Source organism: Pelmatolapia mariae, linkage group LG1 (genome assembly GCF_036321145.2).
Source record: "Pelmatolapia mariae isolate MD_Pm_ZW linkage group LG1, Pm_UMD_F_2, whole genome shotgun sequence".
NCBI lineage: Eukaryota > Metazoa > Chordata > Actinopteri > Cichliformes > Cichlidae > Pelmatolapia > Pelmatolapia mariae.
This window is the reverse complement of record NC_086227.1, coordinates 30,442,187-30,455,315: the sequence shown is the minus strand read 5'-3', so window position 1 is coordinate 30,455,315 and position 13,129 is coordinate 30,442,187. Positions and strand designations below refer to the sequence as shown.

Below are 13,129 nucleotides of genomic sequence, written 5' to 3'. Positions count from 1 at the left end.
GCTCTGGAGGATACGGGTAAGTGCAGCTGTAATGAGGCTAGGATGCATTAATTCAGCAGAAAGTCTGGAATATGACAAGTCTTGACATTTTGATTTTTGGAATCACAGGGTCACTGATTGATGTGATGAATCTATTTAATTTCATCTGCCATGCAGACAGATTTCCTGGACTCCTTAAAACCACAGTGAAAGTCTTAATAATGGTAAACAATTAAGCTGTGAGCTATGCAGGGTCTCTTCCTTTTTGATGTCGTCTGAAACGTACTCAGTGTCATCCTTATAAAGCATTTAAACTGCTAGCTGCACCCTGAACATAGCTATAACAGACTGCACTGATTTTTTAGAATCAGAGCCTTAAGGTTAATAAGACAATTTTAAAATGTTGATGCTTTCTTTATAGATATTTGGATAATCTAGAATGTAATGTGTTTAGAAGAGTGCACCCAGTGTTGCAGGATAAAAGAAGCTTCTTTTCTTACAAACCCAAACTAACCACATCTACTTTAATCAGCATACAGTGGACACTTTGGTACCATCATGCTGGCTTTCTGGACATCCTTGTCACCATTAAAGATACACATGATTGCTAGTCACTTTCTCTGTTTTTCAAGTGTTGGCACTTTGGCTGACACTTGTTGTCTTTTAAATGTGCTATACAAATAAAGCTGACTTGACTAGACTTGGGATTGGTAGATCTGACAACATTAGTGTATTTACAAAAAATGAAGAATCAGTAAAAAGGCACAGGATTCATGATATACTAAGTACAGCAGGGCTCGTGAGAATTTAGTCTTCACATTAGAAAATAGATTTCATCCATAATATGAAAATTAAAAGTCTAAAAATAAAGTGCAACAATTTATCCCCAAGTAGCAATATAAAAGAAAACATTTATAGCATAGAATAATAGACAGTTGTCTTTCAATTTCTTAAAGCTTATATAAAAGAAATAAACTAGAAGTTTATTAAGTGTTGCATAACCAAAGGCCACTATTTATGCAAGGAAGAGGAGAAAAGGATTTCAGCACCATGGACAGCAACACTTTTACCCCCAAATGAAGACGGTGCAGATGGCTGAAGATCTGCATATCTTGGTATTGCTTTTTGAATGGGATTGCTTCCTTAATAGTGGTGATGTACCTGGCCAGTCTGAACTGTGGTCTCTTGTGAATTAGTGAATGACTCAGATATACCCCTCTGGAAAAGGCAAGAGTTGGTAAACATAAAAGCAGAGTAGTGAACTAGATTATTGAGGGGATTCTCCCTGGAGAGCGTGTGGGGAATTGTTACATAACTGTCAAGGGAATATTGTGACCATACTGAGAGGAACCTCATCAGTACAGACGCATTATACAGAGTCACAAAGAAGTGGCCCAACAAGTAAACAGATAACTCACGGAGTTCTCTGGCTGTCTGTATGATATCCATATTGTCTGGAATGCAGGAAACTGCTTTTTTTTTTCTTTCTCTTTTTTTTTTCTTTTTCTGCATTGTAGATACATTCCCCTGTGAGCACCTTCTAGCTGGGCTGTCCTCCCTGTTTTAGCTGCCATTCTCCAACCCAAAAGATGCTCTCTGGATATTTATACTTTTGGACTGAATCCATTCATGTTCTCTATCTACCCTGAGGGACTTTGGCAGTCGTTTGTCATCTGGGTATTATCACAAGGGCATTGTTCTTGTATATCTTTTTCCTTAGTACTTGAATTGCAGTGTTTAAATTGCTGGGTAACTAGGCACTTCTCTATATGGCTATATAAGCCTTCTCCCTCCGAACCCAGCACATGGCCAGGAAAGCCCAGAACCTTAGAGCTATTTTGGGAAAGCTTCAGTACTGTAACCAAAAAAGGACAGAAGTTGTTATGAGGAAAAAATATATTTTTGTCTTCAAAGCTTTCTTTTGTAAGTGAAAAGATATATTTTCCCCTTTGGTTTGACATAGATCTTTTGATATTAGGTGCTGATATGTTGGGAGACATTTTAGAAGGTAGTCCATTCATTTTGATTTGACAAATACTGAAGTATTTTGTCACTGAGGTGCTGGGGAGATAAGAGTCTGTCTTTTGCCAGAAAATGAAACACAGCTTCATACTTTTGCTGTTGTTTTTTTTTTTCCAGAGTATTCCACAGTAAGTTTGCCGTTATCTACAATTCAAGTTCTAATGCATTTAATTGTTATCCAGGTCTGTATGTGTGTACAGAATTACATACATACAGACCTGGAGGTCTCTGTACAGATACAGTATGCACATGGACCTCGAGCAGTTATACTAGCAATAAAGAGATCAGTATGAAAGGTTAACAACCCTGTCCTGAATTAAGTGTATATAATTGTTCAGTACAGACACACTGAAGTATGGGGTGAAAAACCAGCAGGCGTAGGGATAGGATGCAATATAATTTAAATATGCGGATAATGGCTAATTTTCAAACCATCTCCACAAGATGACATTCACAGTGTTGTACTCTGTTGTACTCATAAAAGTGTGACAAACAGTTGGCGGGATGTTTTCTAAGCTATCCCACCATCTGACAAGCCGTTCCAGTGGAGTTTGTTGGCTCGTTTACTTACTACTATCACACATTAGCAAAGTATAGATCACAATGTTCTTCGCTGGGCCTCTAACTCGTACTTTAATAACCAGCAGTTTGGTGTCGATTGTGTGAATACTTTTATTATAAAGCCGGACAGTTACAGCTTGTTTTTATTATACCCTGATTGGTCATTGCCATAAAGCAGCAGCACCATGCAGAGTGAGTAGAAGATGATGGAGGGTGCAGAAAGTAATTTCCTGTAACTAGCCAAAATAAAGTCTGGCCAGAAGGAGTCAAAGAGAGGACATTTGTCATTACTGTAGCATCTACTGACTTTCATCAAGACTGTTATTGCAAGGTAATATCCTGCAAACCTCTAGACCTCCCCACTGCTGAATCATCCTGGATCAATTATTCTAATATTTGTGTGGCAGCTTTGCTATCGATTAATGCATTTATGCAGAGTGCAGCATATTCTATTTAATAAAGCGAGGCTCTGGATTTAATTAAGTCGTTTTCGAGTCAGGGGGCACTTTGTTTTCATAAACCTTTGCCTTACATGTGTTCATTTGTGACTTTTATTTATCAACTCAAACTTTTAGTGTTTTATTTCTAGCAGCAATACACACAGACTGTAGAGATAATTACTATCTGTAGAACACTCAACATTTTGTAGATTGTAAACACTGTAAATATAAGGTGCTGATCATTATGGTAACTTATTGGTCCTTGAAAATTACAGAAGATGTTTTCTGTTAATAAAAGTTCAATTCTATATGTAGGATATTTTCAGCATTGAAAGGTGTCAGATACAATTGATGGGGAACAACAGTTCTTTCTTTAAAGTGAGAATTAAAAGAGAGGTTTTTTCATTTATTCCCCCAACAAGGAGCTCCTTAAAGTTATTAAACGTTTAACAAAATCTCCTTGTTGTCCACAGAACACAGTGAGTCCAGTTTTTCATAATTGTCATTTTAGTTTAAAATCCCCCTTTTGTATTTCTGCCTATGGAAGGATATTCACTGAATAATGATGCTCCCAGCAAAGCTTCGAGGAAAAAGTTGAACATCGATGCATTGTTCTTAGAGAGTTGGAGTTAATGTATCACATCGTACAATGGACTCGTCTGACATAAAAGAGCGAATATCTTAGAAGTAACATTATCTAGAGAAACCTTAGAGCTTCCCAGGTGAAATTCTGCATTTCATTGCTTGCTCTCTCTGTTCATAATTTGAAATGATATTTAAAGTCTTTTATTCTTTGTGCATGTTAAGGGGGGATGAGCACTGGTACTGTGCAGAACCTTGGCCTAGCCAGAGATAGCTGCAAATGAGATGAGAATAAATATTCAAAGGGAGACATGAAGGGAATAAAGAAAACTCAGTGAAATAAGGAGCAGCACGGACGATCCCGGTCATCTACCTGAGGACTTTCGATGAATTCCAATGAGAGTGCAGATTACATTTTTTAAAGATAGGCCCTATAGGTGCAATTAGTGCTACATAATGGCCCTTTTGCAGCTCCTTCGGCGGAGTTGTGAAATATTGATTTAATTCACCCCTATATATTCACTTAAACTCTGCACTGTCATGCGAATAATACATCTCATTGTTGTATTTCTATGCTGTAGTAGCTCCGGCTTGACTCTATCATGGATTTTTAACTACATACTGTGCTGCAAATAGGGAGTTCTTTTTCAAAGATATGAAAAGATGAAAAGGGGGGAGATGTGGTGAAATTTGAAAACAGAAAACTAGCCTGAGTGTATTTTAAAAGCTAGCTGCAGCCAGGTGTACTCTAGAAGATGGGATGTGAGTTCTCTGATGTTGTGTTTTTTGGAGCAAGGGGTAGTAAAGGGCAAAGGGAGCCAGAGAGGAGGTTCTCGAATTCCGTGTTGTACGTGGCAGGTGAAGCCCAGCAGACACTGATCATGTCAGACAGGACACTTACATTGGACTCACTCCAGGGAGGTGTGGGGTATCTTGAAGTAGAGTTTGACTCACTATTCCAGTATCTCTGATCGCTGCATTATTTATGCTTTTGTCTCAGCCATTTATCAGCATTTTTATACCTCGCAGCCTCATTCTACAGTACATCTCCTGTGATGGAGTAGGTTGCAGCGATGATAGCCTCTGAGGGAAGCCAATAACTGAATATAGTAGCTCATATTGATATCAGAAAACTGTGGAATGGACAAGTGTGCTGCGTAGCAATCTCTGCATGCTGTTGAAAACCTTGGCAAACATCCATCCACATCAAAATAGTGCTGTGAAAAATAAAAAAATAAAAAAAGACAAGAAGGAAAATGCTGTGCTGGCTTCGCTCTCTTACCTTTATATTAATTTTTAGGAGATGAAACTGGTAATATGTGAGCTATGGTAGGAGTTGCACAGCAACTGAATCACTGATCAATGACAGCTAATGAACACGGCAGGAGTTCTGCTCTGTTTGCCACTCGACAGAGAGCTGCCTTCTCCAGAGAGTTACTTCTCTACTGTTTTTGCCAGGAAAGCACAGGAGCCTTCATTGAAACCAACTGCCTCTGGGCTCAATTAACTACCATAGATTACTCATAATGCAGATGAAAGACTGCATACGGCAGCGTGTTGATGTTGGAAAAACGTGCGAACACAAAGTGGATGCATTCGTGGATACAGACCAAATGGACACTGATTGTGAGATATGGGATCAATGCATAGATTATAAAAAAAACCTCCACACAAATAGCAGCAACAATAACAACAAAGTTATTATGCTGATAATGATAATAGACACTGTTGTGTGCACATGTTTGTATCTTGTGAGATTATTTTATTAGGCTCTGTGCACTACGGTAAGGACAGAATGACTAAAACTGAATTATAATAAGCTATAGCATTGGTTAATATTCCTCAACTGTCTTTTCACATTGAAAATGTTCAGTTCATATCAAGCAACACTGGCTGGCACCTACTTTTCATACATAAATTACTCATCACTTGTAAAAACTGGTATTTTTAAATGGATCCCAGCGTATTGTTTATGATGCTGCTGGTTATCAAAGTGAATATGCTAAGCGCTAGAGAATTTACAGATGGCATAAACCTAAACACTGAACAAACCCCCCACTGTGAAGGGAATATGTTAACCATATTGCTCGGAGAGATGGCGAGATGACTTTCATGGATAGCTTTCAGAAGTGTGCACATTATTGTGAAACTACAGGAGAAATTGCATGATTAGACAGCGGAAGCTTAAACATGCACGTCCCGGCACGCTAACTGCTTCAGTAATGCAGAAGAGTAGTTAATGAGATAAGAAGGACCATGATCAAATGCGAAGAGCAAGCTATTCAGAATCAAGTGCACAGAAGAGATGTTGTTGAAATGCACTTGTTAACACGGTTGTAAGAATGTTCTAGATTTTCTTTTCTTCTAATGGAACCATTAATTCTTTTACTATCGCATCCAGCATAGTAGTGCATGAGTAAATATTCAATCTGTCAGTCAGTTAGAAGTGATCATTTTGCTCTTATCCTCAGAAATGACCTGTGTGTTCAGACCATTGTTTATCACGTACAGGCTTTATTGCTTGTTTTTTTAAGCAATTACCCGATTACCCGTGTCATTTCCATCCTTCCACTTAACAGTCTGTGACACCGCCAGCAAAACAGTGCAGGAACGCACTGGCATATAAGTAATTGTGCATCAGGCAGCAATGGATTGTTGCTATAAAATGAGTACCAAACTATTTTTACACATCACAAAACACTTATTCTACATTAATAAAAGTCATTTAAAGAGCCAAAAAGATACCCGGAAACCTACTGAAATGGGAAATATGAATCTTCCATGAAAACATTTGGAATTGACCTTTATGCACAACTGTAATGGACTAAAGTGTGCAATGAAATGGAGCTGAATCTAAAATCTTTGACGTAAACATGTCACAGCCCTTTAGCTGTCTCTCAGCTCGCCTCAGTTCAGCTTGTAAGGTGACAGTCACCTTCATGCTGCATCAGGGAACAAATGAATCACAACACAGGTAAGAGACTCTTGGCATGTCATCCTGTATGAAACTGAATACTCCTCGAAGTTAACATACTGAGAATACAAGTGGTTAGGGTAAATGATCGACTTGCCTGTTGAGGTAGCCAGCGTCCCAGTGTGCGCCCAGAATAAACTAGGGCAGTTTCTTTACCCCTTTTTGTACCTTTCTCCTGGTACTGAGTCACCTCACCTTTGGGGCTTACCACAGGAGTCTCTTCAAATGATCCTTTAGACTGAAGTGAAGAATCAAGATTAATGCACTTCCACGTCTTGCCCAGACTCTGAGGGGGAAAGTCTTATAATTAACACCAGGGGGGCTGCAGACTGCTTTTGGAAAGAGGTTAAGGGTGGGGTACCGTGACCATAGGAAAAAGAGCTGATAAAGGTGTAAGATTTTTAGTGTGATATATGCTGCTGCTTTGGAACAACAGTGTGGTAACAGAATGACCTGTCAGACACCTCACTCTGGCTTATTGTTATTGGGATAAAGTGGAAAAGCCCATAGCAAGAGCTGCTGCGTTACTCCATCATTCATAGTGATCATTGTTATATGTTCTGATCTATTGAATTATCTCTGCACGGGACCAGGGCTCCCCTCCCCCTTAAATCCCAGCACAGGCCTGTGCCCGCAACTCTTTTTAACACAGTTTCCAGTTAAGTAACTGTCTGCGCCGATTTCCAGAGAATATGACACGTATGTAATCCTTTATCGCTTATTGTTTTCTTGACAAGAACCAGAGGAGAAGATTGATAGCATTCTTTCATCTGTAAGTATGAAGCTATGGCCAGCTTGCTTCCCAGTTCTTCTAGAGCTCACTTTAGAGCACTTATATTTAAAGTATGGGTTTTGTGCAGGTCTACCAAAGACAACATAAGGTGTTAATAGATGCTAGTAGGCAGATTTTGTTACTGCCACTCTTTCTTTCCAACCCTTTTTTTCCCTTATTTTCTTGTCCTATAAGGTGCTCTAATGCGGGACTTACAGTATTTAGTAATTATTTTTAAATTAAGAATAGAAATTTTTAATGTTAATGGTGCTTCTTTTTAGTTCAGGCAGGGCCACACTCATAAGCCCAACCATGTAGCTTGCTTTATAAGTCCTTTATTCCTCCTGCTCTGTGCTCACCTCATCACACTACATTGCCCAGATACACTGAAACTCATCTCCTTCCTCCTCATTGTACATATTGTATTTCTTTCATTCAAATGGTTTAAATCTCAGTCTCTGGGATGTGATCTCAGGGACAGTCAATAATAATGTATGTCAGGGGTCGGCAACCCTAGGCACGCGTGCCACAGTTGGCACGCGAAGGGTTAACTGATGGCACGACCATAGCTGCTCAGTGGCCCGATGATTTTTTTTTTTTAATTTATTTATTTTTTTTGTAACGGTATAAACAATGAAAGGTGGTGGATTGGCCAGATGTTGGCCGGTGTGTAAAAATAACTCAATTGTTTGGTGGTGGCTATGGCGGAGCTTCCACAGATTCAGTAACATTAGCAAGTGGTGGAGGCCAGCAGGTGGATGAGGGAGAAGGGAGGCAGGAGGAGGAGAGACCCGAGGCGGGGCGGTCCGAGTATCAGGTGAACTGAACTTCAGGTAAGAAGTTATGACTTGCAGTCTGTCTGGGTCAGATATAAACCAAGTTTAGGTGGAGTTTATTTTCGTTGTGCTGACTTTTTACAGTCAGTTACTAACTCGTAATAACTCGTACTGTGAGCTAGCTAGCATGACGGAGTTTCTATGCAGCTGGGTCGGTGCTATGATGTTACTGATAGTACTTGATAGTTATTTTATTCATAAGGTTAGTTAGTAGAGTTGCCAACCGTCCTGTAAAAAGACGGAATCGTCCCGCATTCAGAGAAATTATTAAGCGTTTCGTGTTGAGCTGAGAAGGGACACAGTTTGGCTCGGACTTCAGCTAGGATCAGTGATCAGCTGATCGGCTTTTCTCTCTTGTTTGTTTATCGCCCACTTTGCGCCAGAAAAAGGAAACCGCCGGATGTCGCGCTAAACAACAGCAGCACGTTTAAGCTTGATCAGCTGTTGTTAGAATTAATTTAATATTAATTTCTAGTATCAGCTGATGTTTGCTGGAGCCACAGCTGTAAAACCTGCTGGTCATGATATCGGTTTGTATATCTGGTGAGAGTGAAACATGAAGGTGAAACCAGGAGATGTCCTTACTGAATCATCAGAGCTGAACAGGTGATGGAGAAACAGGTTTACCTTTTAGGTGACATGAATGAGTTGAAGAGAAGTTATGAACTGTTTCTGAGAGACAAATAACACCAGGATCCTTTTCTAAGTAGCTGACAGCTGGTAACTGTGCAGGGGCGGGTCTAGCAAAGTTTTGCCAGGGGGCCAGGTAGGGCATTAACAGGGAAAGGGAGGCACAAAGAAATACTTTCTTTGTGCCTCCCTTTGTGCCTGGCTGTTTTTAAATAATTATCTGAAGCTTACAACCAAAGTTTTTATCTGATGTAAAATGTATAGAAATCATAAATATACCAACAAGACAGTGTACATCACTGTCACAACAGTGTTTGTTTTCATTCAAAGGCTTTATGGCTTTAATACCTGGTGGGCCGGTCTTTAGTCAAAATGCTGGCTGAGTTAATGCCAGTTAATGCAACATCGAAGCAGCTGGAATCCACAGCTGTGTGTGTTCATGGAGCTTGCATTTTCACCTGCTGGACATCATTACCTGACAAGTTTAACTGTCTTCAGAACATTGCAGAGGCCTTATTGACAGTATTTGGCTCTACATATCTGTGTGAGCAGATTTTCTCTCACATGAGTGTCCTCAGGTAGCCGTCTGAATGCTGGACACTCGGAGACCTGTGTCTCTGAGTGGGAGACCAGTGATCACATTAACATGTGTGTGTCTCTGTATTAACAGACATGCCATATTGGCCCAGTTTATTTTTCTTATCATTGTTGTGAGGAGACCATAAATAGCATTTGTATTTTCTGTTGTACAGTCCATTTGCTGTTAGGGAGTTCTTGTTATGGATAAAAAGTGTCTTTTTTGTTTCAAAATAGCTGATAACTATTCGCTGATAGCTGCCAACATCTGCAAACAAATATAATTCTAAAAAGTGGTTCTATATATTGTGTAACTGTTCATATAGAGCGTTATTAAATTTATTGCTAATGCAATCATATGGCACTCTGACTTCTGAGGAAATTTTAAATGGCACTCGCCATCAGAAAGGTTGCCTACCCCTGATGTATGTCATTCTAAAATAAATGGTGAAATCTGACTTAAGTGTTCTGCCTCAAGTATTGCTTATGACACTAACTCTACGACTTATTTTTAAAAGAAGGTGCTGCAAAAAAAAAGAGAGGTAATAAAACACTTAACTTTTTTAGTACCTTATTTAGAGTCACATTCCTCATACTTTACTTGAAGGCAGTGCATTTACATGCATGGTTAAGCCTAATAATAACAGCCTTTTGTGGGTCTTCCCACACTGATGATAGTAACTGCTATTTAAATATATTTCACAGCATACAATTTTTGTCCTGCCGTAACCCTGGCATCATCTTTACATTATAAGCTTCTAGGGTATCTACTTAAAAATAAATGTAAATGTATTTTTAAAGGCAGAGATGTCTAACCTATCATAATTATTCATTCTTGTGCAAAGAAAGCGTCGTGATGTGTTTATCATCCGGTAACATCTTTTAAGTATCACCAAGGTTTAGCTGCTTCCTCATTATTCCAAATTCGTCTCCAAGGTTATTCTCAGTCGTTTTCTTCCACAGCGCTATGCCTGATCTTTGTCTTTGATAGATATTCCGATTGTTGTTGTGTTGCTTGTTATTAACTTGAAGTTTCATGTTATTCTTTTAGGGAGAAGTTACCAATGACAAAAATGAAATGGAGCTAATTTTACTGTAAATGAGGAATGAAATGGGCACAGTGTGGATTTAATCAATCATTAGATTGAACCCCTCTGCAGCTGTATCATTCAAGTGAATATCCTCCTGTAGCCCCAGTAAATCTGTGGTTCCTGTTGTAAATGAATCTGTCCATTGCCTTGTGTCACAGGTTTTGGGTTGCAGGAGTGGTTCTGCCTTGCCAGAAAGGCAGAAGCTGTTAATTAAACATTTAAAGTGGATCTTACTTTTTGATTACCGGTGGACAGCTTGTTATTTTGTAAGATTCTACATTACTGTGGTGTAGCTGTATATTCACTGAACAAAGGGTGCTTTTATTTCACCTCTGAGCTCTGGGCTCAACAGCTTTGATGACTTTGAAAAACACATCTTCAGAGAATGTGTATGTCAGACTCTAAGGGCAGATTTGAATCAGTTGAAAAATCTGTTGTTCATTTGGTTGATGGATATGTTAGCAAGTCAGATTACACTCTGACAGGGAGCAAATAAAATGGATCTTCTTGTGGCAAGCTTTACAATTTGCAGAGATTCCTATCATTCATAATGACAGTCTCTATAACTGTATCAGCTTTGCTCTGACATTTTGGAGCTGTTAGCAATACCCTTAGGGCTTTCATTTAGGATTTATCCACATCACACCAGCTGTCATGTGTAAAATATAATAAAAGGATGATAATAAGCATTAATTAGGAGGTAGGAGCAGCTTGCTAATAGGACTATTTTTGTACTTCCTGTGATGAAATTTATAGTGAGGGCTTCAAACACCACAATACATCTGCTTATTGAGTGCACAGAGTCAAAGCTTTTCAAGTTATATTCTATCTGAAACAAAAGTAGATTCATGATGGGTTTAGACAGCCAAAATCTTAGTGGTACAGAGAGCACACAAGTCAGATTATTAGACCCTCTCAGAGTACATTCATCTTAGCAGGAAACATAAATGAAAATATCTGTCTTCAGTATGTTTATTTAGGAGTCCAGCAGATGTGGCTAAATTTACTATTGGATCTAAAAACTGAACCTCTAAGCGTGTAGGCAACTATACTGCCTGTAAAAGCTTCAAGTAGAAGAGCGTCATGTGTGACATAATTAAATTCCTCCCAAGTTAATTCATACTGTTTAATGATGCAGGGAGAACAATTTCTTTCGCTGCGCTAGCAGTGGGATGGTCCACAGGGGCCACGAGTAAGGGGAAGTTCAGGAAGACACAGAGAGGAGGATAGAGAGAGACTTGTAGGTTGTAACAGTGTTGAAAAGACTAATTCTTACTGGTGTAACTGTTTATTTAATAATGTGAAATCCACTTGGGTTCTTTTGACTCTTTCTTTGCAATTTTTAAATTATTACTACCACTAATAATAATAATGACAACAGTGCTTTGAAAATTGTTATTTTCTTGGTGTGAAGCTGACTCATCACTATTTGCATTAGTTATTTAGTTTCTGTGTTCTGCTGTGATCGTCACCTTTTCCGCACTGAGCAGGCTGATGCTGATTTTCTTTTTGTGCCTTTTTTTCAGGAGTCAGGGCCAGATGGGGGGGAGGAGATGAGTCTGGCGGGTGATCCCACTCCACCTATCCATCAACCTGGAGACTATTTCCAGCATCCCCTACAGAATGTCAAAGCCTCGCTGAGCAGAAGACGAGTCCATCATCTTCTTTCGAAGACTTTCCCTCGAGTTTCCATCAAAACACATAAACACATCATGTGCCATTATTTTCTATTGCCCGTCCTCCCTTTCTGTCGACGGAGGGCCACGCGAGTGAGTGAATGCAGTTGAGTGGGTTGTGTTCTATGCAAAAGAGAAGCTCTATTTGAGAGCTAGAGGATGTGACAGGATCCTTTCTCTGTCGCTGAGATCACTCTGTATGGGTAGTGATGGGGCATGTGCCAGAGATCTCCTGTCTAATAGGAAGTGAGACACTTAAAGAGATGACCCTGCCTCAGTTGCTATCACTGTCTCTTGGCCAGGGAGAGAACTTGGCTCTCCCATTACTCCTGCACTTGCTAATTAGCGTCTGTCACTGGAGTAACTTGTACCTGTCAGTGTGTGCTGCTCTCCTATGTTCAGTAAGTTGAGGGAATTGAAATTGAATGCCAGCTAAGCTCCAACAAACTGCAAATGGTGCATGGGATACACCCTGATTTCCTCACTGACCTGACTGCCTTGTATGTAAGAAATTTTTTTTTAATGAAGTCAGACTATCACAGCTAGCTTCTACAGCTGGTGTTGAAAGTTTTATCTTGCCCAGGCCAGGGGTTGTGCAGGTTGTTTTATTGCAGTTTTTTTTAAAGTACTTAAGTAGATTCCTGTGCAGTACAGGTATGTCCATGTATGAATGTCAAAGCCATTTGTGTTTGATAACCGAATGCCTATTTACATTAAAGAGACAAGGTGAAACTGGCTGGTCATTGGTAATTATTGGTCCAGTTCCCAGGGCCGCTGTGTGTTCGTTCAGGCAGAACAAGGTCGCGTTTATTACAGACATTTCTTCTCTTCACCCACAGGATTAGCCACGCTGTTCAAATTCGTCCTTCCACTTTTCTATTAGTTGATATGTCTGCCGACTACCCTATTCTACATAATGAGTAAAACATGAATTATGGTCAAAGTAACACAAATATTTCATTTACATGCAGATCAACACTGACATGTTGA

At 39.5% G+C, this 13,129-nt stretch overlaps 1 protein-coding gene across 1 annotated transcript in view; it reads left to right on the top strand.

Annotated features, from left to right (window-relative positions):
- Positions 1-12,892, top strand: part of cd276 (CD276 molecule) — a 67,214-nt gene extending 54,322 nt beyond the window's left edge. The window contains exon 8 of the mRNA XM_063465142.1: positions 11,990-12,892. The gene's annotated coding sequence lies outside the window, so the exon portion shown is untranslated. The remainder of the gene's footprint in view (positions 1-11,989) is intronic.
- Positions 12,893-13,129: the final 237 nt, after the last annotated feature.